We start from the raw sequence: 27,989 nt of genomic DNA, 5'->3' as shown, positions 1-27,989 counted from the left end.
GGTCGTGCGACATTCACAAACCGTTGGATCTGCAGCTATTGATAGGCTATATCTTCATCTCCAGATTGAGATCAATTGCTTTCGTCCATTTTGTTCGATATTAGCTATGACTGTGAAGCAGGAGCTTGGCCACCCTCTAATTTAAGGCGGGCAAGGTTGGGGAAATTCGATCAAGGAGAAACATTCAGCTTTGTATTATTGCATATAGGCCTACACGCAGTAAAGGACGGCGAAGCCGTCAATCTACACGATTTAGCAAGCCGGAATAGTTGCGGATTAACAGCGGGTATTAATATCTGTATCGGTTTATTATACTGGTGTTTATTTCCGTTGCCAAGAGGGGATATGATATTGAACGTGGGGGAGGGTGTGGGGTGGGGGCGGAGGAGGGTCCCCTTTGTAGTGTTCAAACGATGCTACATTTTACGTCTTTCTTCTTGTATCACATGTATATAAAACAAAAAACCTATCGACACGATCAATCAGTCCTGTCTCTCACCTCCTCTCATGCACTGGTGTATTTCCTTCCCTATGTTTACCCTGTATTTTTTAATTTGCCGACTCCCCTCCCCCCCACCCCCCCCCCCAAAAAAATATATGTTCACAAGGTTAAGAAGTTTATAGTCCCAAGCTAAACACACTTGTTTTGGTGAACGTTCATTATACTTGCGGATCAAGACGGACCCCCCCCCCACACCCCGTACTTCCCAGTTTCAGGAATCGGCAAATGGAAGATTATTCGGAGTTTTCCCAAGAGCTAAAAAAAATAGTTGTTCGTGATGGCTCAATGATCTTATAGTCAGACATAGGCCTATATATTATGGTTCTCTTTGTCCTTCAATGACGTCGAAGTTTGAAATGAATTAATCGTGCTAGGAACGTCCGGGCAATTTTTAAATTTCTCTAGCAAGAAAAATAACTTCCCACAGTGTTCCTCCTGGTTGACTAGAGCCCGTACGCCTATATGGTCACACAATCGTATAGAGTATGATCCATGCAGACAGCTAGTATATATATATTTTTTTAATTCCATCCAATTTCAGTTCAACTTTCGAAGGACAATTTTTGGTTGACTAGTATCAAGTTGAGAGTTGTAATTCGAGTCAGTCGTGATGAGGTGCAGGGGTGGCCCCATGTTGGGGCTGGGTACCCCCACCCCCCCCCCCCACCCTCATGCCCGTTGCCGACTTTTGAGCTTTTCGGAACAAGAAGCAGGATATTCAATTCTGGAGTACAGTAGTTCAGTGGAAATAACTGTTAATTTATTATTCATTTCTTATTCCCTTTGTGCCAATCCTTTCTGAAGAGGGTGGAGCCGCCCCTTATGGCAACGTCTTTTGCTTCCCTTTTACCGTTCAAGTTTCGTTATTATTAATTCGGTGCACCGGTTACGAGGATGGGATGCAGCTAGGGCAAGTGCTCTGTGATCGCCTAAAGGGCCCGTGGCCAGGAGCCCAAATATAAGTAAATATACATATGTATCTATATATGATATATGACAAAAAGTGCTTTGTCTTTCCCTCCTGATATATAACTAAAATGCATATATAAAAATAAAAAAAAACAGACTGTGTCTATATATAATTCATACCTAAATTGAATGAAATACCAATTGTTCACAAATGACGGACTTGACCATACGTTTGATACCCAATGTTGTAATCACTTCAGTCAATTTTTCACTTTGTATTTGCGTTTTTATTTTTGTGACACAAGTCAGTGTGTATCAGACTTAAATTCACTATTAGTTTCTTGAGCTGCAAAAAAATGTCGACTCGCGACTTCGGTTACAATATTTGCAAATACTTTACTCCAGTTAGTACAAGACTTGTGCATCTGGAAAAGTTTGAAGTACACTGGTTTGTTACAGTAAAATAGCATTAAATTAGGTTACTGCACTTCTGTAGGCTAAACTTTTGATATTCGATAAAGCATGCACAGCTTTCCTATGGGTGAATCAACTACGAAACCAGGGCACCCAAACCGGTCGGACTTCGACTGCTCACAATGTATGGCTAAAAAATAGTCAAACCAGGGAGCTGCTAAAGTAGCAGCTCCCTGGTCAAACCATGGAGGTAAAAGCAGACTAAAAGCCTACGCCTGATGCAAAACTCGACCGTAACCTGTACTGTACAGCCAAGGGCGGCGGAACCGGGGGGGGGGCACAGGGGGCACGTGTCCGCCACTTTTCCTCAGGTTAAAAATGTGCCCTTTTTCTACATAAAAAATGAGGTGTCTCAAGTTAGCAAGAGGCCAGGGAACCAGAATGAACACTCGGGAAGGGCCATTTCCGGCCATCTGAGGGGTTTGTAAAACCATTTTTTTTTTGTACGCTCCGCGCCAACCGATGGTGGCGCTCCGCTCAGATAGTCGTGCATACAACTTTGCAAATCCTGGCTACGCCCTGACTTTTAATGAATATCTGTGGGTCAAACTCAAAGCTATTTCGAATTGAAAAAATTGTTAAGATATTACCAAGAAATAAACTCTAATTAGGAAGATTCCTACATTAGCAACTAGCATGATTTCACCTCATTTTGTCTCAAAAAGAAAACTTGTTCCTTGTTCCCAATTTGCACTTTGGATATTGCAGTGCTAGTAAAGGGTACTAAATATCAGGCTGCATCAGTCCAATCGAATTTCTGCAAAGTGCCCTTTGATGTCGGTGCCCCCCCCCCCCCCAGATTAAAAGTGCTTCCGCCGCCCTTGTGTACAGCCCACTAGTCGTGAACAGTTCTGAACGTATGAACAAACCACAGAGTTTTGTATCACACAACACACACGAAAACGCGGTGTAATAATTTACCGCATACTACTGACACTGTCACAGACAAGAACTATGCAGGAATTTCGCCAAGGCCATCGCTCCAGTTACCCAGACCCGTATATTGCTTACTAGCCGTAAATACGGGATTGCTAAGAAATTACGTGACAACAGCGACGAACTAGCAGAGGGTAGTAATGATAATATTTTTGGATCGGGTGGTGTGACGGGTGGTGTGAAGGACAGAATCTACGAGCGAGCCCACCTTTAAGTTTAACTCATGTAAATAATACATGTCAGACTGATAAATTAAATTGTGGTTTCTAAGCGCTGGTTGGGCCGTGGGAATCCTTGGGACTTCAGCTGGGATATTTCCACTTTTCAGATATTTAAATGTTCTCTGATTGTGATTTTGCAGCCAAAAAGTACATCTCTAAAAGAAATAACATTTTACTGTCATTAAAAGCCCTAGTGGGAGCCCAGGGGGTAAAGTCCCAACGCTGTAGCATTTGAAAATTGTTTTTTTTCTTCCTATTTTAATTTCCATTAGGGGGAGGGGGAAGTGCTCACCCCCCCCCCCCCCCCCTTATGGATACCAGTTCTTCCATATGTGTTACACGGCCTCTAAATGTTGATATATGTTTCTTTTAAACAGTATTTAGCTCTCAAATATGCAAGGAAGATATGTCATCATGACATGATATCGATAATGCGAGATAAGGGAATTTAACACCTCAACCATGCTTGCCCCTCACACCCCCCCCCCCGCCCCCTTCAGGCGGCTCTGGTATAACAATGCACACACACCTAAAGCCCATTAGAAAGCATTAAGATTACTTTCTTTCTTTAAGTGATTGCTGTAGTACAGTAGTAGTAATTTTTGGACATAGTGTAACTTGCATATTACCCTCACTTACTATCTGGGTTCAACTAATTGGCTATGTAATAGCACCAAATAGAGAATTATACAATACTGACTTCATCACTATGTAAGGGGATAAACCATAAGGTTATGAATGATATTTCAATTGAAAGAAAGGGAACAATTATAGCAGGAAAGTTATGATCTGCCATTATTTATCCGTATGGCTACGTGACAATATTTACTTCATGTGTAGAGGCCTTTTTTTCTTGTTTTTTTCTTATTTGCTGAGAGGATCCAATAACGGTTTGAATGGGGGATTGAGGAGGGGAGGAAAATGCAGTATTTGAGACCAATATTTGGAATGGTACTTTAGGTTCACTTTCAGAATTTTGCAACAAATCAAGTAAATACCCACTATAAGTCAGTTTGGTGAATCCAGTCACAACAGACAGGCACACTGTGGTACATCCTTACCGTTCATGTGTCATTCTCTGCATCAACACATGTAGACTACTGAAAGAAGCTTGATAGGTTCATAGGTCCTGATCTCCTCTATCCAGTAAAGTCTCTATCTTCATCTTCACTATACGGTTTTTTCCTGTGGTAGAATTATTAGGCTACATCTAAAACAAAAGTGAAACATTAACCTGAAATCAAACTACTTATTCAGATACATTTAAAAAAAAAAACACCCACAGCAAAGATACCCATGGCAGCAATACAACTAGAATCAAATCATTGATCTTTTTAATTCAGTAAATGTATTATATATAGTGTTTGGTTTCTGAAGCTTTTTGAAATTTCCCTTTCACTTATTGTCAGTAAATAACATAAGCTTTACCCTGGAAATTATGGATTTGTTACAATAACAGGATGTCTTGAACCAGGAAGGGTGGTGTAACATGCTGCAGTTTTTTGGGCGACACAACTACAATAACACAAGTATGATGGAATGTTGAATCTCACACTTTTGGAAATTTTGCGTTTCATTTGACCTCCGTAATTCTCAAGTTAGAACTTATCCACAATATTCCAGAACAGGCAACTCCATAGTACTTGAAGCGTAGGAGTTTAATTAGTAGATTTGATCAAAATAGTTTAACAACTCATATACTACTACTGCTCTTCAGCTATACCTAAACATGCTTTAGCTGGACCTGTTTCATGTTTCATTTGAGTATTGGTAAGTTTGGACTAGGCCAGAGTTACACTGCACTCTATAGATATGACTATAGGGTAAAAATGTCTCCAATATCCAGGTGAACACAAAATGTCAAAAGGTAAAGTAAATACAATATTATAATGACTTTCCAGATAGTCACTATGTAGCTCCTGTAAAGACATTTTATCTAAAAACTCACTCACATTCTCTATATACAGCACTGAATAAAATTGATAGATCTTGTACAACAAAATAATGAAAAACTAAGAAAACAACTATATATGATACAGCACAATTCTTTGAATATTCAACAAGAGGTTGAAAATGGTTAGGAGCTGACCTCAAAGAAACAAACCTGACAAGTAAAACATATACGTGTTTATATATATATATATATATGTATATGTATATGTATATGTATATGTATATGTATATGTATATGTATATGTATATGTATATATATATATATATATATATATATATATATATATATATATATATATATATATATATATATATATATATATAGAAATACAAACGTATCCGATGATCTATCTCCATATCTCCCGATCTCCTAATATAACCCATGGTTTAAAAGTAATATCAGCTGCTTTCTTCCGAAGAATAAAAAAAATGTAATCCTCAGAAGTAGATCCGGCTAGGATCAAAAAGTCAGGCCCACTTATTTAAGCAGAATAAAATAAAAGGTTAGCTTGAATGTAAACATGAACTAAATAGAAGCAATAAAACTGAAAAAAGTGCAAATAAATACACGTTGATACCTTTCATCACATCACAACATTTTCATTATTAAACTAGAAGTATGACAGTATAAGTTATGGAGCAGCATGCTTAAGGTAAGCCCTTTCCATTTGCATGACTTTGTTTATATATGCATGTTGAGGAAACTCCCACACCCATTGCCAGTTTTCTTGATACCCCATATCAAGAATGGTTGTGCCTTGTAACACAAGTCTAGAGCTATTAGAATGGATGGAACTGGTACAGCAATTCTTTTTATCATCACAAATGATTGTATTGGGCATAACTTGTTGTCTGCGTAAAGGCATAGGGTGAATGGCTGAGGCCACTATTTGACATCAATTCCCTGCAAGTATGACGGAATGTGAGTCTGCTTCTGTAACTGTAAGATATGAAAACTCCAAACTTGTATGAAGTTGAAACTCATGCAGGTCTCTCCATAACTTTATCGAGTACTGCAGAAAATGTCTCTCCAAATAACGGGCTGGCCAGAACTTGTGATACACAATATGGTCCTAACTTAAGTACCAGACGATTAGAACCGAATGTTCATACTATTTTAACTTCAGATCAGTGGCCAGCTCTACTCTGGGTTGATCTGAGTCAACTGCACACTATTTATCATCTTAAACAAAAACAGCAAAAGAAAAGAGAAGGGTTCACTCTTCCCATCTAAACATAATTAAATAAGGCAAATTTTGCCCCATATCTCTCAGAATAAGCAAATTTTTACGATTTGGCCTTTTACCTTTCGATCTCTTAGTCATATTTAATTTGACAGTTGATTAAGAAAAAACAAGTCTGTATGACCATCCTAACAGTACTTGAATACTAAAATACAAAACAAAACTTTGGCCTCCGATAACTTCGCACACGAAGGTTGCACAGGGGTCAACCTATGGACAATTTTGATGGGAAAACCAATTAAGATCTGAATATGGCCACAAAAATGCAAATAACCCAAGAAACTAGTTAAGGTCACCGGAGGTCAAACTAAGGTCAAGGGTCACCAAGATGCGGGTCGACTATTGGATTACAATAGCGCAACTCCCAACATTTTTTTCTCAAGTTATTGAAAAAATACTAGCCTTTGACCCCTAAGTGACCTTTGTTGACCTCGGACCACATGGCGGTTATGTTTGGAAATGATCCCTTACCCCATTCACAACTAGTCCCAAAGTATCAACGGACCCTGTCAGTTGGAGTTTTGTACAAAGTTAATGCCAAAATACTAGTTTTTGACCCACAATTGACCTTTGGTGACTTTCGATCACATAACGGCTACTTTAGAAAATCTGCCCCTACTTCATTCACACCATGTCTCAATGTATCAGCCATGTCAGACTTCGTCAATGGAAGCTGTTGCAAAAATTAGCATAAGTAGGCAGTTTCTTGCTCATACGGGACTTTGAATGACCTTGGATGACCTGACGGTTTTTATCAAAAATATTCCCCTCCACGAAGTGCACTCTGTCCTACATTTGTTTGTGCTCTAATGTACACAAACATATATATTGTTAAAAAGGTATCAAAACCAATTTTTGCCCCCCCCCCATACCTTGATAACCCGGTGTCCGATGGAAGCGAGTTGGGGGGTTACTCTTTAGAGCACACAGAGCTGCATCATATATTGAATTATTGACAAACTATTTTTTCTTTGCCCCGTATCTCCTAAAATGAGCATATTTTCAAACAAATCAAAGACACTCTCTGACCTCTAATAACTTTGCACCCGAGAGTCGCACAGGGGTAAACCCATTGACAACATTGATCGGAATAACATTTGAGATCTGAATATAGCAACAAACATTTAATTAACCAATGAAACATTACAGGTCACCGGAGGTCAACCCAAGGTCAAAGGTCACCCAGATGCGGGTCGACTAATGAATTACAATAGCGTAAATCCCGACGTTGACGGACATTTTGTTCTTAAGTTTTTGCCAAAATACTAGTTTTTTACCCCTAATTGACCTTTGTTCACCTTGGATCACATGACCGTTAGTTTGGAAACGATCCTTTACCCAATTTACGACTAGTTCCAAAATATCAACCATGTCAGACCCTGTCAATGGGAGTTATTGCTTTGTTTAATATTTTGGTTTTGGCCCCCCACTGACCTTTGGTGACCTTCACAGGCAATAGCAATAGGACATACTTTCTCACTATGGTGGATTTATGTATCAAGTTTGAGTTAAGTTCAACTGTTCCTTGTTGAGTTACAGTGTACCTAAGCAAGTGTCACAAACACACACACACAGTCATACCTCAGGTTGACTACATAGGTTCCTTTTGCTAAAGCAAGGAACCAATAAAAACAATGTGCACTTGTATCATGCACTAGTTACATCCCATTATGTATCCTCATTACCAAAATTTATGAAAATAGAAACTCAATGCCAATGGTTTGCAAACAACTAACACTCATTTGTCAAAGCAAAATATTGAATACTTCCTCATCTGACTTGACCACTATGATCCTTTTATATAATGGGCTATGAAGGGGTTATAGGACCATCAGGCCAAATTAGGTCACTGTGGCTATCCTTTGGTCACTGTGGCTATTGATAACCATAGTGAAAAAATCTTCATTTCATGACTTGCCTTGAAGAAAATTAATAGCAGAACAAGATCTCCAGCAGTTTGTTAATCAGTATAGCAACTCTCTTGTATAATATAACACCCCTTTCATGCTTCCAAAATCTCTAGAAATTGGATATTATATTTTATCCTGAAATAACGTGTTACAAACATTACACTGCAAGCAAGGTGTAAAAGAGCAAATCTGCTGTTGGCAAGTCAATAAATTGTGTACAACTTGGCTCTGCTCTCTAAGGCAATTAACCGTACACATACCTTCAGACCCCCAGCTCCCTCTTCCTAATGTATTTCAGATGCTCCTAGAGGTAGTCCGTGGGTCTGTTTTTGCATCCTTTCACATAGAAGGCTTCCTGTTGGGTCAACAAATGCAACTTTATCTGTATATTGAGTTATTGAACATTATAATTATGCACACGCTGAAGAACATGTCACCTCTCAGATGGTGCATGCAAAATGTGTTGGAGTTCTTTGTTCTTTTTTTGGAATCAAAACATGTTTTGAGAATGATTCATCATCATGAGAAAGCTCATTGAACAGTGAATATGATACAGCCTCAGCCCTCTATTTGTAGACTAATATTATAGCTGGTCTAACATTGAACTGGACAGTGATCATGAAGTAGTGTTTATATTCTTTATAAACATTCCACTACGAAGAATATGGCCATTACAGATGAAAGCGTAATAACTGTTTTCTATCACTTCACTTTTCTCTTAATTGTTTGGGGTGTTAACATCAGATGTCATATGATATTCAAGGATGATACGTACTTGTAAAATAACATTCTACATAATTGTCTGTGAAGTTTCCTACCAAATCAGCTATCCATATGCCTCCTACTGAAATGTATATTAAAAACTGCCTTGGGTGTTGACATTTACACCAGAAATTTCTTCAACGATGTTCATGTGTATAACACACTATTGCAAGGATAAAGGACCCCTGATGCTAACCTTTGCTTTGATATTTTATAGATCAAGAAAGTGACTAAGCTGAGTGCATTTACTGGTCTATATCTCTTTTAGTATTCACCTTTAAATTATGTTCTGTCACTTTCATGTTTGGAATGCGCCTTTAAAGTAAAATCAATGATGATGTCATTTCCTTTCTCTGGTCCTATTTGTTTAATGTTAATAGTTCGCCCCTTATAAACTATAATAACAGTGTTAAAAGTACTTCTTTTATCATCATCTTAAACCATACCACCTATGTAGTAGTCTTACCCAGTCATCCGAATCATGTTTAGTCAATTTTTAGGACATGACCCAATGGTCTGCGTGCTAGACCACTTCAGCCAATGTAATCGGTGAGCTTCTGAAGTTAATAGGGTAATTAATTCAAGCATAAATGTGCCACCAATGGTGTCCTAGCTCTTCTAGAGGATGTAACAAATTGTTAACATGTCAACATCTACCATTTAATTAATATCATCAGCATAACCCAAAAAGTACATATTGCTGCATGCATATACCTATATAGGCTTAGAGAAAACAGTGAATTCACAACTTCATTAATTGCACCAAACATACCAAGATATTGTGGTGTAAAAGCAAACGGCGAGTGTAACAAATGTTTTCTGTTCTCTGTCTTAGACAGGGCTGGAAAACCTTGCGAACCTTCCAAACCAGGTTCGCGGGAAATCCGCGATGCTCGGAGGAAATCCAGCATGGCTGGAGAAAAAAACAAATCGGGGAAAAAAAAAGATAAAAAAAAGTGACGAAAAATAAAAAATAAAAAAACACGAAGGAAAAAAGAGTACATTTGTAAAAAACAAAAAGGAAAATTTCAGAAGAACAGTTGCAGAAACAAAAGAAAAATATTCAGAGAGCGTGCTCGCAATTTTAGTCACTATGTTACGATTAATGATGTGTCCCCAACCCACTCACAAAGGCAATGTCAATGGCTAGTTTCGCACACTTCAGGGTATACGGGTCATACGGCCAAGCACGGGAAGGTTGCTGTAACAAATCAGCCTCGCGGGAAATGTTTTGAACAATATGGCCATTCCACATTTTTATATATTTATATTGTATGTTAGTTAGTAAACGTTTTCTTTCGTATGAATTTGACTTCAGTTCAGTGTTCCCTCTAAGGTGCGGGATTCCCTTCAACTGACTAAGTAGTCCCACAAAGAAAACATTTGTCAGCTGGAATTCCCCGCATCGTTTTTTTGCATTCACGATAAGTTTATATTCAATGCACAACGTATTCACTTTACTGTATGTAGCAAAAAAAAAACTCTGAAATTCAGTAGAGAAATTACCAATTGTGTACGAAAAGTAAGTTGGTACACCTTTCATATTTTACGAAAGATCGAGCAAAACACTTTCAAATAATTCACGCGAAACTTGCATATCGTGCTAAATGCAACTAATGTCATGTAGGCAGGGCTCTAGTACACCCATCTATGAATACAACGTATGACCACATCTGGTGTTAAGCGGGGGAAAAGAAGTATTTTCTAGAATTTCAAAAAATACGGAAAAAAATAATATCCTACCATAGCTAAGTGTATAGCAAATGGCCTAACCACCTCGCCGGTTATGGATCTCACATAGTTTAGTTTAGTTAGTTTAGTAGAAAAAAGGATCAGGAGGGACACTTAAGTCCCCATCAAGGACCCTATAGAGAGAGGAAAAAAACTGAAGACACAAACACTCAGAACTACAACAACATAACTACAACAACACAACTAATTTTATTTTGCGAAGTTGACGTTTTCTACAAGAACATGGAAACAATATTTAGCATTTATTTAATCATTTCAAGTGGCCTCAAACATGTGATTACAATGTTTACTTTTATAAAGATGGCCATAGCTGTAGGGGCCTTGATATCGTGCTATGCGTGTATGGCATGGACTATGCCTCGTGTATCATGGGGAATATATTGTTTTGTTCATGCGGAGGATTCAATTGGCTTGAGGTGTGTTTTACTTACCTAAATGTTATTGGGATATTTTACCTGCCTTTCTTTAACGTCTAAGAAAATTTCTCAGTCTGTTCCAGTTTGTTTTATCTTTTGCTTAAGAGTTTTGGTCCAAATTTCGAGTCCACTAAAATTTCTGTTCGGGTAGGCGCTGCACCTACAGCCCCTCCCATCTTGCTATGTCACTGAGATGAGGGAGGTAAATATTCACTGCACCAATAAACACAACTTACATACTTTTGTCCGTGGTAAGTGATCAGGTGTCCAACCAAGATGGACACCATGTTGTGTCTCTCCCTTTTAGTTAAGAAATAATTTGCTTCAATTACCTCATTACAATTCTCCCAGTATGGGTCTATGCTAGGATACTCCTTTCATCCTGCAATGCGGATAGTTAATGATATTGATGCATCATGTGTACAATTTAGAGGGTGACATTATGTAAAACCCTTAGCATAGCCATAGTTGAACAATGAAAGTTGGTTATTGAACTCTTCTTCAACGGTGAAAAGACCTTGTTCAATGAAGGTATTCACAATTAGTTTAATTTAAAATGGTTCAACACCTTCTCAAACATCATACATTACATCAGAGATCCGATTATCAGTGACATGGTAACTGACAAGTTCATTCAGTAATTTAAACGTTGCCTGTGAGTAGGTCTTGAAATATCGTGTTTACAAGGTTTTCACAATTTGACCCTGGTGACCCTAATGATTTTTTACCTCCACAGAAAACAATAGGCTACCTGTACTCAATGTGGTACTTCTACACATTAAATATGAGGTATGCCCAAGCTTCCTTTCTTGAGATATTGTGTTTACAAGGTTTCTACAATTTGACATCTGGTGACCCAAATTACCTTTGACCTCCACAGAAAACAATATGCTCCTTGTGCTCAATGTGGTACGTTAACACACCAGATATGAGGTCTTCCCAAGCTTTCCTTGTTGAGATATAGTGTTTACAAGGTGTCCATATTTTGATCCCATGTGACCCCAAATTACATTTGACCTCTACAGAAAACAATAGGATTCTTGTACTCAATGTGGTACATCAACACCTTACATGAACTTGGTCCAACTCCCCTTCTTGAGATATCGTGTTTACAAGCTGCACGTCATAAACACACACACACGCATGCACACACGTTTGTATTACATTCCAACAGAGGACCCCATTGTATTTTCCATTGTTCAAATCCACGTAACATTACCTTAACAATTACCATACAATATAATTCTTCCGAGGACGTGAAGATTCTTTAGAAATCACAACTGAGGACCTGGAATTTTTTTGTTCAAGTCCTCGCTCAGATAGAAAAACAAACGCACACACACACATATACGCCATCATGAATGCAAAGGTTACGATCATCATCGAAACCAAAAATGGACCCAGTATTTTAAACACATGAACCTCTTTGTGTTCATATTGGTAAGCAATAAAATGTATGGTATGCAGTACCTAATATATGGTGCATGTATGTTAGATTGTGGCCTTTATCTTGCCTTAGGCCAAGCAAGTTTCAAAACAATTGCTGTTCCAATAGGATTAGGCAGTAAGAAAATCACTTTTCTACCCAGACTCAAATCCAATTATAACTAAAACCCAGCTTACCAGTCCTGCTATACACTAATGATATACTTACCATTACCATCAGCATATTGTAAACCATTCTGTGCAAGATCCTTATTATGTGACCCCCAAGATCGTCTCAAGACTGATTAATCCATCCATATTTACCGAATGAGGAGATAAAGACAAATGCAATAAGAATCAGTTGTCACTAATTCTATATTGAGAATATCACAACTAGATATGCCTTAACGTAAACAATAGAAACCCTCGTTATTGAGTTCTCCTTGTTCATATGTACTCAACATGTATTATATTGCTTACAAATATTCAAGTTATTGCTAAAGTGACTTTGTGTCCCTGAAAGAACTAAATAATTGCAAATTCATGCATTTTATTGTACGGAGCTTTTAAATTTCCAGTTAAATCATTTTTGAAAATGTATCCATAAAAAAAACAATAGGCTAAAATTGGTAACATGTTTGTAATAATTTGGATTGAACTAAATTGATCAGCACAGTTTCTAGTCTGTTACTTTTAACATGATTGGTGCAGTAGGCCAAGGAATTTGTTTATCTTTTTTTGAACACCAAATTTCTAATTTTGTTACTTTAAAGGCAAGCAAAGTTAGGCCTAATTACTGGTCTGGATTGCTTATATCAAAAACTCAGTATACCAGTAATAAGTTGCAGTTAATTGTAACAGAATGTCAGAAAACCTTGGGAGTTTACCACAAGATCTATGTGCATTTGCAAGGACACCCTTGTAGCCGCACTTTGCCATGTGCAAGTTTTTTTTTTTTTTTCAGGAGTTAGGGTCTTAAGGTATAATTGACGCCCTATTGTTTAATGTCATGAAATGGGCTCTACCCCGGGAGCTTGACCACCTTTTGTAGTGGAAGGGGTAAAATGTGTTGTTGTCTAAAAAGTAGGGTGAAGGGGAGGGCTGTTCCTACTCTTTAACATATTTGTAAAAATGAAGGGTATTTAGAGGCGAAACAGGTGCTATGTTTCTTTACACTTAAAACAATGTTGAAGATTTATAAACTGTATATGTTGTAAGTACTGAATGTTTTATCTTCTATATATTGCACTTCAGAATTTGTTTGTAAAAGTAGTCCCTCCCCAAGTGAGGGATCACCCCCTTGCTCCTTGATTTTATTCTGGGGATTAAAGTATCCACGAATAATACATTGTTGCCACCCTGCTGTACCCTCTCTCGATTTTTTTTTTTTTTTGGGGTGGGGGGAGGTGGGGTGCATTAAATGTTGGCATACATCCATTCTAGGGAGGGGTTGACCATCATTACAACTACATTTTGTGTAATACAACTTTCAATCCTGCCAATGTATACAACATTATGTATGTGCAATTTAACACAATTTCCTGCAACCAATGAAAGAGTTAAAGAGTAAAATATTACTAAAGTCCACCTAAAATAGCTTTGGACATGGCACCTAATGGCTTCTGGCATATTCAAAAGTAATTAAAAAGCTATGACTACTGGCAGTACTAGTGATATAGGGATGTAAGATAGAAAGATAACAATTACTGGTAGCAGACGCCGGGAGAATCCCTAATTCATTCTCTCTCATCTCGGTATATTGTATTAATGAGTCAAAACAACACCAAGATTACAGGTGACAAAATACTTATAGCTTCAAAGACTTGATACTTAATAGTTTCTCAATTGCTATCTCATCACACCAATATTCATACTACAAACTTAGCGTGCATGGCATGTGCGCAATCTTTATTTTCTACAGAAGTTTTCTTATGAACTGTTAATTTAGGTATTCATCACTATCTGTCTCCACTTTGTAGAAATCTCCCCTCCACCACTGCATACTACAATATAGTCATTGTTTTATGTAAACTATGTTAGCTCTGCACAATTAAACAAGTGGAATCTTAAAAAGGGCATGTGATGTTATTTATAGAACTAATTAGGCAAGCTGTCTTCAACTATATATGGCCTGAATATTTGATCAAAGGTATCCAACAGCACCCATTACCATTTCACAAACTGACTGGTGAGAAATTATTATGTAAAAGACTCACAAAGGAAGTTATGTCATCAGTGATGTGTTCCTGCTTGACTTTTTCTTCCTTTTCTTGGAGGAAATGTACCAAAGAAATGTTGGTAACTGTATCACCTGAATGTCAAAGAGAAAGTACAAAATAACTCAACTTTCCATTCACTAGATTTATTAAGGTGCAAATTCATCAGATCTGTGATCATTTTTGTAACAGATATCAATGTCTTTCCTTGTGTTTTATTGATATTTGGGTTTGTTGGACTGACATAGATAAAAGCACAGGACTAATATCATTATTCAAAACACCTTTACGTAATCAACATAATTAGTTATTTTCAATTCTTGTATTGCTAACTGATCAACTCCATGCTACCTCCCAAGAATTTTGAAGGACCCCCCCCCCCCGCCCCTCCCAACAAATCTTTTGACAATTGCTGGACTTTTTCTACCAAATTTGTGAGCTCTAATCAATAGTATTACAACAATAAATAACTGTAGAAAGCATATGTGCTTGAGTTTGTTGGAAAATATCTCTTGAGTGGCCAGTAATACAACTGAAGTGCAAATAATGTACAACTTAGACAAAACACATTAAGAGATTCCTTAAACACTATTGAACAATGGCTGAGAAAGGAATTCTGAATTACTTTGGTTTAAACTCTGAGGACAGGCATAGGGTCCAGAAGCTGCATGCATGTATTGTATACTGACTGACAACAACATATACACACAATACAGTAAACCAACCAAAGATTTCCACTTACAATCCCTTAGTATAGCTCATTGGCAAATAGCATAGTGACTAGATTATCTTCATATTTAAATTTGATATCAATTTTCTTTGGTTTTGGATGCACTGAGAGGGGAAGGGTAGGAAAGGTTAGAATGGAAAAGAAGGAATGGTAACTATTAGTTATTTTACATTTTATTAAACAAAGGCTTAATTGTGACATATGTAACTTATAGCAAGTGGAAGCACACATGCTTCAGACAGTGTGATTATAGTAACAATTTGCTGACTCACTTGCTGAGGCAATTTTGCATGGTGTTATTCACTCTTACATATATAGTAACAAACTCACTTAATGAATGTCTTATATATTTGTATATCATGTGTGTATGCAGTGGCGTAGGAAGGTACTTTTGAGTGGGGGGGCTGAAGACTGATGGCCGGCCTGGGGGAGGGGTCTAAGGGGAGGGGGTGTCCCCCTCCCCTTTGGAATTTTTTGCATTTCCAGGTAGCCTCAGATGCAATTTGGTGCAATATAGCACACTTCAACACCCACTCCATTTTGTAAACTTAATTTTGTATTTTCACCAGGCCTTAGATGCAATTTGGTGCTCCAAATGAGATTTTTTTTCTCATTTGGAAATGAAAAAGGGGTTTTCTGACTTGCGAAGCGGGGGGGCGGAATGATACTTCCGCCCCTCCACATTTTTCACTGGGGGGGCTGGCGCCCCCCCAGCCCCCCCCGGTTCCTACGCCCTTGTGTGTATGTATTTTACTGTAAAGCGCATTAGAGCAATTTCTGATTGGATAAGGCGCTATAGAAATTTTGTAAAATAAAAAAATCTTAAATTATAAATAAATGACTTAGCCTTGGCAAATCTAGGGTTTATATCAAAGAAAATAATCGCAATTATTTTTTGTAGAAGTAAGGCTGGCAATACAGAAGGTCATCTGAATAATTGACAATGCATACACAAAACAAAATATGGACCCAGTTAATTAAACATGTACACCTCTTTGTGTACATTGACACAATGGTAAGCAATACAATGTATGATATGCAGAGCTTATATTATATATATGTTGTATGTATGTTAGATTGAGGCCTTTATTTTCCTTTAGCAAGTTTCAAAACAATTAATGTTCCACCGGGAATAGGCAGTAACAAAATCACTTTCTACCTAGACTCAAATTAAATTAAAACTACAACCAAGCTTACCTGTCCTACTATACACTAATTATACACTTACCATTACCATCAGCGGCATATTGTACACCATTCTGTGCAAGATACGCATCATGTGACCCCCAAAGTTCGTCTGATTAATCCATATGACCTTATGAGGAGATAAAGACAATTGCATTAAGAATCAGTTGTCACTAATTCTATATTATGAATATCAGAACTAGATGCCTGAATGAAAACAATAAAAAACCCTTGTTATTTGGTTTTCCTTTTACGCGACAGTTATTATATTGCTCACAGATGTATAAGCTAATGTTAAAATTACTTGGTGTCCCTAAAAACAAATCAAAAATTGGAGATTCATTAATTTTACTGTAAGGTGCTTTTGATTTTCAAGTTGAATATATTTTTTTAATTTATCCATAAACAAAACAATAGGCTAAACTTGGTAACATGTTTGCAATTCTTTTGGATTATACTACATTGATCAGCACACTTTCTGGTTTGGTACATTTAACATGATTGGTTCAGCATGCTAATGAAGTTTTTCATCTTTGTTTTAGCACTGATTTTCTACCCAAAATTCTAATTGAATTAAACTTGTATTGCGAATGTTGATGTATGTTATGATTCATTCAGTTGTAGTATCATGAATGAAATTATAAATCAAATACTGGACTGACCTTTAGTACTTGCAAATTTGCGTCCAATATCGTTGAACTTCATCTGGCAACCCATATAACATAATTCACGCACACATATAACATAATTCTCATGATGTGAATGAGAATTTTAAAAGTTGTAATGATAGTAGCTCAGTTGCCAGATGAAGTTCAATGATATTGGACGAAAATGTGCAAGTACTAAAGGTCAGTCCAGTATTTGATTTATAATTTCATTCATAAATTTGTATTGCTTTTGTCAAACAATCGGTATACCAGTGTGAAGCAGAGGCTGCTATAATACATACATGTTATTGTAGTTGCTTTGTAGAACTGTCCCAGTAACTTCATTTTCACCTTTGCCAATTGACATATAACTGACCCTACCCCCCCCCCAATCTTCCTCAAATGCACACATATAACATAATTACTGTATTACATAATAATTTTAACATAAGAGAATACAAAATGACATAACATGCTGAATCATACAAGTACTTATCATATTGTGTTGTATGATCTTCTGTGATACCATCATTAAATGTTGCTAGTCATAGTGCAATACTCAATCCATATCATTATCCATGACAACTATTTAATATGATGGGATGGGTGGACCTTGTCATAACTTACATAACATTCCCTCAACATGGAGATGGTGACAAAACAATGCCTTCACTTTTATTACCTGTAGATGCTCACATGGGAATGAAACTTTCTCATAATGAATCAACGGATGCCAGATGAACATTAAACTGGTCAGATTTGAAATATTAGAGATGTACTTCACTATAATATAAAAATCACATGAGAATTTTCTCCTCTTGAAAACTTACAATTATGGTGCAATTTGTACAGATGATGCTAAAATTAGATAAACACTGAACAAAGGAGGTCTCACAGAATCCCTCAGTCTAAGACACAAAATTCAAAAGTATTCTAACTTAGATTGTTCATATATTATATCTTGTTTTGCAATGATTGGTGTGGGGGGAGGGGTGTTGCAACCATTTTCAGCTGAGTGACCAGTGAAATATGTGATAAAAAATAAAATACTTCAACTTAGGATAGACAAGTATTTAAACAAGAAAACCAAGAGGTTTTGAGATTCCTTGGCATCTAAATATTACTGTAGGTTCATTGTGTACACTTGGTTCCGACCTTTTATGAATATTAATGTAGCATCAACACAAATGTTGTTCTTTGCTATCAGCTCAAGTTTGATGAACAAATTGATATTTTAAAGAATTTGCTTTAAGCTCTACCACTCATTAATATTCATGCCCCCCTCATTAATAGTATTGGGGTAGAATTCCGACTTGCAGCTGGAAGGTTAGGGGTTCGACTCCTGGCCGGGTCATACTGTAGATTTGTTGAAAATCACTCTAAGCCCCGCCCACTCATTAATATTCATGATATTAGCACACAAAAAATAGGGATCGTCTACTCATGATGGGTAACCTATGTAACAAAAATGAGATCAATCCACCTTGGGATTGCTGAGAAAACCTAATTTCAAGCTTTTTTGCGAAAAACAACTTAGCCCCACCCCTCATGAATAATAATGATTTGGACAAACTGTTACCATATTAATATACAGTAGAGGACTTTCCTCTAGTACCACCAAACCAAGTTCCATGAAAATTGAACATACCGTTGCGAAGATATTAACATTTGTTGAAAATCACTCTAAGCCCCGCCCACTCATTAATATTCATGATATTAGCACCAAAATAAATAGGGATCGTCTACTCATGATGGGTAACCTATGTACCAAGAATGAGATCAATCCACCTTGGGATTGCTGAGAAAACCTAATTTCAAGCTTTTTTGCGAAAAACAACACTTAGCCCCGCCCCTCATGAATAATAATGAGATTGGACAAACTGTCACCATATTCATATAGAGGACTTTCCTCTTGTACCACCAAACCAAGTTCCATGAAAATTGAACTTACGGTTGCGAAGATATTGACATTTGTTGAAAATCACTCTAAGCCCCGCCCACTTATTAATATTCATGATATTAGCACCAAAATAAATAGGGGTCGTCTACTCATGACGGGTAACCTATGTACCAAGAATGAGATCAATCTACCTTGGTATTGCTGAGAAAACCTAATTTCAAGCTTGGCGTCACACACACACAGACACACACACACACGCACACACGCACACACATACACACGCAGTCATGACCGCATAGATTCCTACGGCTACCGCCAAGAAATCAAAAAGTGGGTCTGGTGACACAACTGTACATGGAACTGTGCCTGGTCTTAATGTCACTGGTTTTGTGTTCACCTTACTTGAATAATGCTTGTTTAGCCTCACATGATGTGATTGTGAATATTAGAACTGGTGTGCGACAATTTATCATGAGTTTGGATGAAATATCAAAGATTTAAAGAAGAAGCAAACCCAACCACAATCTTTAGCTGATATGATAGACATGTTTGAGATGAATATAAAAGGTTGAGGTGATTTGTATTTTACTTTCCAATTACGTTTCAAATCATATTTCCAATATTCAAGCAAATGCTTACAACAGTAATCTCTACTGTTCTACACTTACCATTAATGTGATTACCATCACATGGAGAAATATCAGATGATGAACCATTCATTTTCTTGTCAGCACACCATGAACACTTCCATCAAACACTGGTAACCACAGGTAGAGTAGGTGATCCCCTAATAACTGACTTCAGGATAATTCAAGTCGACCTAATGATAGAAAAGTAAATGATGTGAATGAGAATTTTAAAAGTTTTAATGATAGTAGATATTAGAATATCGGTCAGAAATAGATATGTGCATGTCTATAGCTAACTACTCTGTATACATGGACATTCACACACACAAAATCCATAGGAATGAAAGTACCCTTCAGTTCCAATAACCATGTAAGTGTCAACAAAATTTTCCAGTAAACAATCAAACTTGCATCTGATTGTCAGGTGTCTGCGGGAATTGGCATATGAAAGAGTGATGCAGCAACATAAATGAGCTCCCAAAGGAGAGCTCAATTTCACTCAAGCCCAACCATGGCTTGGGCTTGAATGAGACATTTTGCATCTCTATTTCCCTGTTGAGGAGAGGATATCTTTCAAATTGTCACTTTGGAGGTCATCAGGAGATAATTTTATCTTTTTTAGTAGGTGAGCTTTGGTGGATGGGTGATTTTTATATTATTTTTCTGTTTTTAATAGCTAAGCCCTAGCAGGGTCCAGGGGGCTCTGGAAGCTGTAACTTATTTGAGACTTCTTGTCCTCTTCTATTAAGTTTAAAGCATGTAAATACATGTCGGACGGAGACATTACATTGTGTTTTCTAAGCCCTGGTGGGAGTCCTGGGGACTTCAGCTAAGATATTTTCACTTTTAAGAGATTTAAATGTTCTCAGATAGTGATTTTGCAGCACATAAATATATCTCTAAAAGAAATAAAATTTCACTGTAGTTAAAAGCCCTTGTGGGAGCCCAGGGGGAAAAGTCCTGACGCTGTAGCATTTGAGATTGTTTTCTTCCTATTTTAATTTCCATAGGGGGAGGGGGAAGTGCTCACCCCCCCCTTTTTATGGATACCAGTTCTTCCATATGTGTTACACGCCCTCTAAATGTTGATATATGTTTATTTTAAACAGTATTTAGCAAGGCTATGCGAGTATATGCAAGGAAGACATGTCATCATGATATGATATTGATAAGGCGTGACAAGGGAATTAAACACCTCAACCATGTTTGCCCCCTCACTCCCTCCTACCCCCCCTGCCCCCTTCAGGCGGCTCCGGTATAACAAAGCACACACACACACCTAACGCACACAAGAAAGCATGAAGAATACTTTCTTTCTTAAATTGATTGCTGTAGTACAGTAGTAGTAATCTTCTGGACATAGTGTAACTTGCATATTACCCTCTTACTATCTGGCTTCAACTAATTGGCTATGTAATAGCACCAAATAGAGAATTATACAATACTGACTTCATCATTATGTAAGGGGATAAACCATAAGGTTATGAATGATATTTCAATTGAAAGAAAGGGAACAATTATAGGAGGAAAGTTATTATCTGCCACTGTTTAAGACAAATATATATATGGAATGGTACTTTAGGTTCACTTTCATAATTTTGCAACAAATCAATTAAATACCCACTATAAGGCAGTTTGGTGAAATCAGTTACAACAAACAAGCACAAGCACAGGCACAAACAAGCACAAGCATAGTAATTCCTTACCATTACTGTGTCATTCTGTGCGTCAAGAAGTGTAGGATACTGAAAGAAGCTTTATAGGCTCATAGGTCCTGATCTCCTCTATCTACTAGTCTCTGTCTTCATCTTCACTAGAGGTTGTCCTCCTATGGTTGAATAACTACATCATGGAGCCATTCTAGCCTCAGTGACTTCTAAAACAAAAGTGAAACAATAATATAATCAAATTACTTATTCAGATATATGCACTGGCAAATGACTCTAGAAAAAAAGCTCTCACATAGCAAATATACCATGGCAGCAATACCAATAGATTCCAATCATTGCAGATATTTTTAATTTAGTAATTGGATTAAAGTGTTTGGTTTCTGAAACCTTTTGATAGTTCTATAACACTTCTATGGATCATTGTGAGTGATCATCTGTAATGCTAATAGTGGCCATCTCAAAAACCCTGTCACTTATTGTAAGTGCATTCCATAAAATGTACATATATGAATTGTGACATTAAGGCCGCAGGACCATTAACAGGTTAATGAGCTTTACCCTGGAATTTGTTACAATAACAGGATGTCTTGAACTAGAAAGGGTGGTGTAAAATGCTGCAGTGTGTTGGGTGACACAGCTACAATAACACATATGTATGATGTTGAATCTCATTCTCTGGGAAACCTTGAATTTCAGAATATTTCCAGAACAGGAAATAATTCCAGAGTACTAGAGGAGTAGGATTTCAATTAGTAAATTCGATCAAAGTATGTTTTTTTCAACTCATAATGCTAGGCCTAGTACTGTAGCATGGACACTGCGAAGTTCGGACACCTAAACCTAAAAACACCCCAAAACTATAACTTGCTTTTATTGACAAATATGTAAGTAATTAAATGCACATGGGTCATTTTGGAGAGAAAATAACTGTAGCTTCGTATTTTTCGTGAAATTGGCTCTTGGTGTATTTTGTCATGGTGAAATCTTGTATTTCGTAGGGGTGTCCAAACTTCGCAGTGTTCCGAACTTCACAATAATGACTACAGTACAGTACATCTACATCGGTACACTGCAATACACTGCTATCCATCTCGCAAAGGATGATTAGTGACATCACCAAGTCAATGTATGATGTAGTTAAACATGCTTAGCTGAACCTATGTCATGTTTTCTTCTTTATTCTGGCGTTGAAATATTGAGTATTGCTACTGTAGTAATTGGAATCTACACATAGGACTAGCTATATAGGCTCAATATACTAGCCTAAACTTCAAGTTGAACCCCTACCATTGTCTGTGCATAGCCTAACGTTAACAAACAGGAAGCCTATGGAAGGAACGTAGGCCTACAGTTGAGATATACTCTGTTTCTCTCAGTATCATGTTCACCATCTGGAGAATGTTGCAGTATCTTCTTATTTAGTAGGCCAGTACTGTAGCTGCGGGGAACTCGAGCCGAACAAACAGGAAAGTGCAACAGTTCTTCATAAGCGGATTCAAATATTTAGCTGGTTTGTTTTGATTGCGTAATTGAGACTTGCCCAAGTCGTTTCATTCGCCACCAGCAGAGCAGTATATGCCGTATATTGATATACGGTTATGGCCACCAGAAAATTCCCCTCTGATTTATTGGTCATTTGATAAATGTCGATCCGTTTGAAGGAAGGCATGTCAGACTTACCGATACAGCCTCTCCATGAATGTACGTACAATTGATAAGGAGCATACAAAGACGCCAAACAATTTACTTCCTTCTATGCAATGGCGGAGCTAGAGGTATTGGTCATGGGGGGGGGGGGTTGAGAATAGTCTGTAGGGGCGCTTTCTAAACTATCTAAGCGGAGCGCCACGACAGGTTGGCGCGGAGCGTACAGACATTTTTTGAGTAAAGATGCTCCCTAGATAGCCGGAAATAACCCTTTCGGGCCTTGTTAATTTGCAGATAAACGAAGAATCAATAGGTGTCTAACAAATAACCTACTGCACTAATCAACACACTGATTATGGAGCGGCGTATAACGTACACTTCATTTGGTGTTTATTACTATTTCAGCCACTGCGCGCGGCGTGTCGTCTAAAAATAGATCGATAACCCCGTACAGTTCTTGGAAATAGTTTCGTACAACGGAAGTGCCGATATATTAAAGACCGCCGTTAGAACATTTTGTCAGAAAATTACACCAACAAAATGTGACAAATATCAATAGGTAGATCGATGAGAGCGCAATAAAAAAGTCAGTAAACGCGAATAGGTAAAAAGTGGTAAAAAGCTGAAAAGGGCGCCAGCAGTCCATTTGAGTCAGTCAAGGGAGGCATCCGACCCCCCCCCCCCCGACTGTATGGACGATCCGCCACTGCTTCTATGGTAATATCCCAGTCCTCGTACTGTAGAGTATCAAAGTCATCAGAACCGGATATATACGGCATATAAGGCTATGAAAGTGATGTCGGAATAGCGTCCTCTATTTGAAAGGGTTGTTCCTTATGTAATTGAAAGTGTTTTAGCCAAATATGATTTAATATTTACTTGACCGGACAACTCCCCCCTGGATAATCCCCCCCCGGACAATGCCCCCCTCCCAACTACACCCTGGACAATTACCCCCGGACAATTCCCACCCAGACAACTACCCCCCCCCCCGGACAATGCCATCCCGGTCGACTCCCCTGGACAATTACCCCGGACAATTACCCCGGACAATTTCCCCCGGACAACTGCCCCAGGACAATTGGCCCACAGAATAATTGTCAATCGGGAGAACACAATTGAGACGATTTTATAACGCTAATTACCAATAAAAATTGTGCGTGTGTACTATATTATTTTATATTAGCAATACCAACAGGCCCAACTCACCTGAGAAAAAGATAATCGCGAAGTTAAATATACAATTAACGATTATCTTTGTGAGATTTTCGCGCATTAGTGATATATTTATTAATTTCCGTTTTCTGTGTGTTAACCATGTTTGCCCAGTAGAGAGTGACTTTCCCTTTTCCACATATATTGGTTTACTTTGGTCTAGTAATATAGATATCTGAATTACCACTTTCGTCTTGTCACGCTACCAATGTAATGATTCTGCAATGTAGTAAAACATACGAACACCGTTGAATTGAAAACTTAAATAGTAAAACGACTGTATTTTTGGAGACAAAGTACCAAAACACTTTTTTGTTTCGCGTGCATTGTGTATACTATAGCAACACTGACACAATGTTATATATTTTGGACGTCAAGTTAGTAAATTTGTGGAAATAACAGATTTGGCGCCATTCATTACTCCTTCCACATGCATGTTAGCTAAATAACATTAACATTTTCTGCGCAATTCGCGGGCACTTTAGCTGCATTTGTTTCCGGGTAGACTTTTCTTTGACTCTTTTTCATTCCTTGGCAGAGACAAAAGGAATATATGTAGTCACGCATATGTGTGCGTGTGTCTGTCTTTGTGTCTGTGCCGCCGACTTGTAATCGCGATAACTGAACGATGCAAGATCCGATCGGTCTCATACTTGGTGGGCAGGTTACCCATAGTGAGAAGATGGTCCCTATTGTTGTTGGTGCCAATCTCGTTAATATTCATAAGTGGACGGACTCCGTATCTCGGCAACCGAATGGCCGATTTTGTTTAAATTTGTTTGGTGACATTGGTAGGAGGTGGGGTACATGCGTAAGGGAATACCTTATCGCATCTCATTAATATTCATGAGGGGCGGAGCCAAATGTACTTTCGTTAAAAATGGGTCGTAATCACTCTAAGTCAATGACGCAAGATTTGATCATTCCCATACTTGTGTGGTGGATTACTCATAGTGATAGGTGGTCCCTATTGTTTGTGGTGTAAATATCATTAATATTCATCAGCGTGCGGGGCTTCGAACAATTTCTTTAAATGCTAATATCTCGGCTACCGTCTGTCCGATTTTGTTCAAACTTGTTTCGGTGGCATTGGTGGGAGGTGGGGGTACATGTGTAGGTTAAAACCCTACAGCATATCATTAATATTCATGAGGGGCGTGGTCAAATTTAATTTTGCTGAAAATTGCTCAGAACCCCTTTTTGATTCCTTGCCAGAGACAAAAGGAAGATATGCAGGCATGCATGTGTGTGTGTGTGTGTGTATCTGTGACACATGTTGTAACCACTCTAAGTGGATGACGCAAGTTAAGATCATTCTCATACTTTGGTGGTGGATTACCCATAGTGAGTAGATGATTCATATTTTTTTTGGTCAAGATCAAAGGTCACCTGAGGTCAACAGACCTAGGTCAAACAGTTATAGCTTCAAATCCAAAGGCAAGAAATCACGAAGCTCTAGACTCTTGCTTTGCATGATAGCCAGCTACTTTACATTCCCCCCGTAGCATTAATGTGGTGTTAAGGTAAATATTCAAGGTAGTATTAGGTGATACGAGGTGATATTAACTGGAAAGATATTGCCAGGAAGTCAAATACACCTCATTCGAATCCCTACCAAAATGTCACTTTTTTAACTTTTGATCGACTTTTGATTGATTGTCAGGGGCGTGTGCAGAAATTTCCACAGGGGGAGGGGCAAAATGTAATGAAATGTAGTAATCGCTTTCCTGGGTCTAAGTGGAGGGGGTGTCCCTTCCACTTTTAGATATATTTTAATAAGGAAATGTGCTTAGATGCAAACTGGTGCAATATTTTGCCATTTTATGTAGTAAATTATCTTCAAATTTTCAAGCAGAACACCCTCCCCCCCCCCCCCCCTCCCGCCCTCCATTCACACGCACCTGATGATGCATTCGACAGTAGCATACTTCCGTAAGTCCTGGGCGTGAAAAATATTGATGGTGTATTTTTATTCAATAGTATCATGTAGTATATTATATTGTTTATTATTTGTGTGATATATGTTTTACATGTTATTTGAAAGGATTGCTTAGCAAAGAACCAGTGGCGTAGTTATAAACTGTCCTTAAAATATTGACAGGGGGCGCCAAAAGCGAAGTTTGTCCCTCCCTGCCCGATCGCCAATAATGCTCAATATGCTACTGCAAAGAATTGAAGTTTAACTTCTACTTCGCGTTCTCAAAGTAAATCACAGAAGCTGCATAAAGTAAAACGGTAATGACAGACAACATAATCGCGCGTAGCGCGATATTGTTTCAAATATGGATTTAACCATTGACAACACTAAATATAATAGTATATCGTCTCTGCTTAAAGCAGCCTGATTTCGTTCAGTCCACCTCCATTTATAGTTCTGATGACGTCACATGGAGTCCTATCTAGTTTATAGGTACGTCAATGTGTATTTTCAATCAGCTAGTTTGATTGTTTGGGGTCATGTTTCTATCCTCCCATGATATAGGTTGAGGGTATAAAACCAATCGTTAATGAGCTATTACAGATCATCAAAGATATTGTTGGCGTCCATTTTGAATTTATGTTAATTGGATATAATGTTCAGTGGGGACACAACAACAGTATGAACAAATGAAATCTCCGGTTGCAGTTAGTTCTGGGTTCACCCCCATTTTTACTGGACTAACAGCCAAAACCCCGCCTACAGCGGCTGTCAATCGATCGTTGAAATTTCCGAGAAGGGGGATTGTCCGGGGGGGGGGGATTTTCCGGGGGGCGGCAATTCCAGGGGAAAATTGTCACGGTTGGGAATGATCCGGAGTGGGAATTCTCCGGGGGCAAATGTCAAGGTTGGCAAATGTCCGGGTGGGAATTGTCTGTGGGCAAATGTCAGGATTGGGAATTGTCCGGGTGGGAATTGTCCGAGGGGAAGTCGTCCAGGAGGGAGTTGTCCGGGAACCATCTTTACTAAGATCTTGTCTAAGCGAGAAGAATACTATACAATTACCTTGTGGGGAGGGGGAGGGTGGTGGTGAAGAGGTGTTTGTGTGTGTGGGGGGGGGGGGGTGGGCAGTCCCAACAAATCCATTTTTGTAGATGTTACCGTCATAGACGTAGGAGTCCAATTTGATTTGGGGGGGCTGTAACGACTTGCCCGAAAAATATAACCAACATTTTTTTAACAAACGCGTTTAATATCTTTATGTGCATATCATGTAGGCATGCATCGGTTATTACATTTCATGCCGATTACGTACAATCATTTGCCGTCTTATTACCCTTCCATATTGGTTAGGAAATTTTGGGAAGTCGTTACAATCATAATGAATATAATACTAGAAGTTTAACTATTTAAAAACGCATTGCTATTTGTATTTCTTTCAGTGCATGGGTGCCCGAAAAATCCTCCGCATATTGCATGAATTTTTACAAAAATGTTTGGTTTGGGTGGCTGGAGCCCCCCCCCCCCCCCCAGCCCCGCCTCCTACGCCTATGGTTACTGTTACCCAATGAGACATAGGAAGTTTCAACCTATGTATCTCAAAATGTTGATTACTCTATCTCAAAAGATTGCTCTCATTCCCAAAGTTCCCGTTATTTTCTGTGAATTTCGACCTTGTTATCCATAAGCTGTAAATATGTTCTTCTTCAACATTATCTTGAAATTGCT

General features: G+C 38.1%; 1 protein-coding gene and 1 long non-coding RNA gene across 8 annotated transcripts in view; one reads left to right on the top strand and one right to left on the bottom strand.

Moving 5' to 3' along the window:
- The window catches only part of LOC139982206 (uncharacterized), a 119,801-nt gene that overhangs the window by 38,040 nt on the left and 53,772 nt on the right, over positions 1 to 27,989 (top strand). The gene's annotated exons all lie outside the window — the stretch shown is intronic.
- LOC139982230 (uncharacterized) lies at positions 3,345 to 24,055 on the bottom strand. 7 transcript variants are annotated; one of them, XR_011798058.1, is made up of 7 exons: positions 21,518 to 24,055; positions 19,851 to 20,002; positions 16,679 to 16,765; positions 12,734 to 14,815; positions 9,684 to 10,776; positions 8,410 to 8,504; positions 3,345 to 4,252 (listed from the first exon to the last, which is right to left on the bottom strand). It is a non-coding gene; the product is annotated as an uncharacterized lncRNA (long non-coding RNA). The 7 variants fall into 7 exon arrangements; XR_011798063.1 differs by lacking the exon at positions 3,345 to 4,252 and having other exon boundaries at positions 5,315 to 8,504; positions 9,684 to 9,824; positions 10,655 to 10,776; XR_011798062.1 differs by lacking the exon at positions 3,345 to 4,252 and having other exon boundaries at positions 5,315 to 8,504; positions 12,734 to 12,805; positions 14,721 to 14,815.

This window comes from Apostichopus japonicus, chromosome 16, assembly GCF_037975245.1.
Source record: "Apostichopus japonicus isolate 1M-3 chromosome 16, ASM3797524v1, whole genome shotgun sequence".
Taxonomy (NCBI): Eukaryota; Metazoa; Echinodermata; class Holothuroidea; order Aspidochirotida; family Stichopodidae; genus Apostichopus; species Apostichopus japonicus.
Note: the sequence above shows the minus strand (reverse complement) of the source record. Positions and strands in the feature narration are given on the sequence as shown.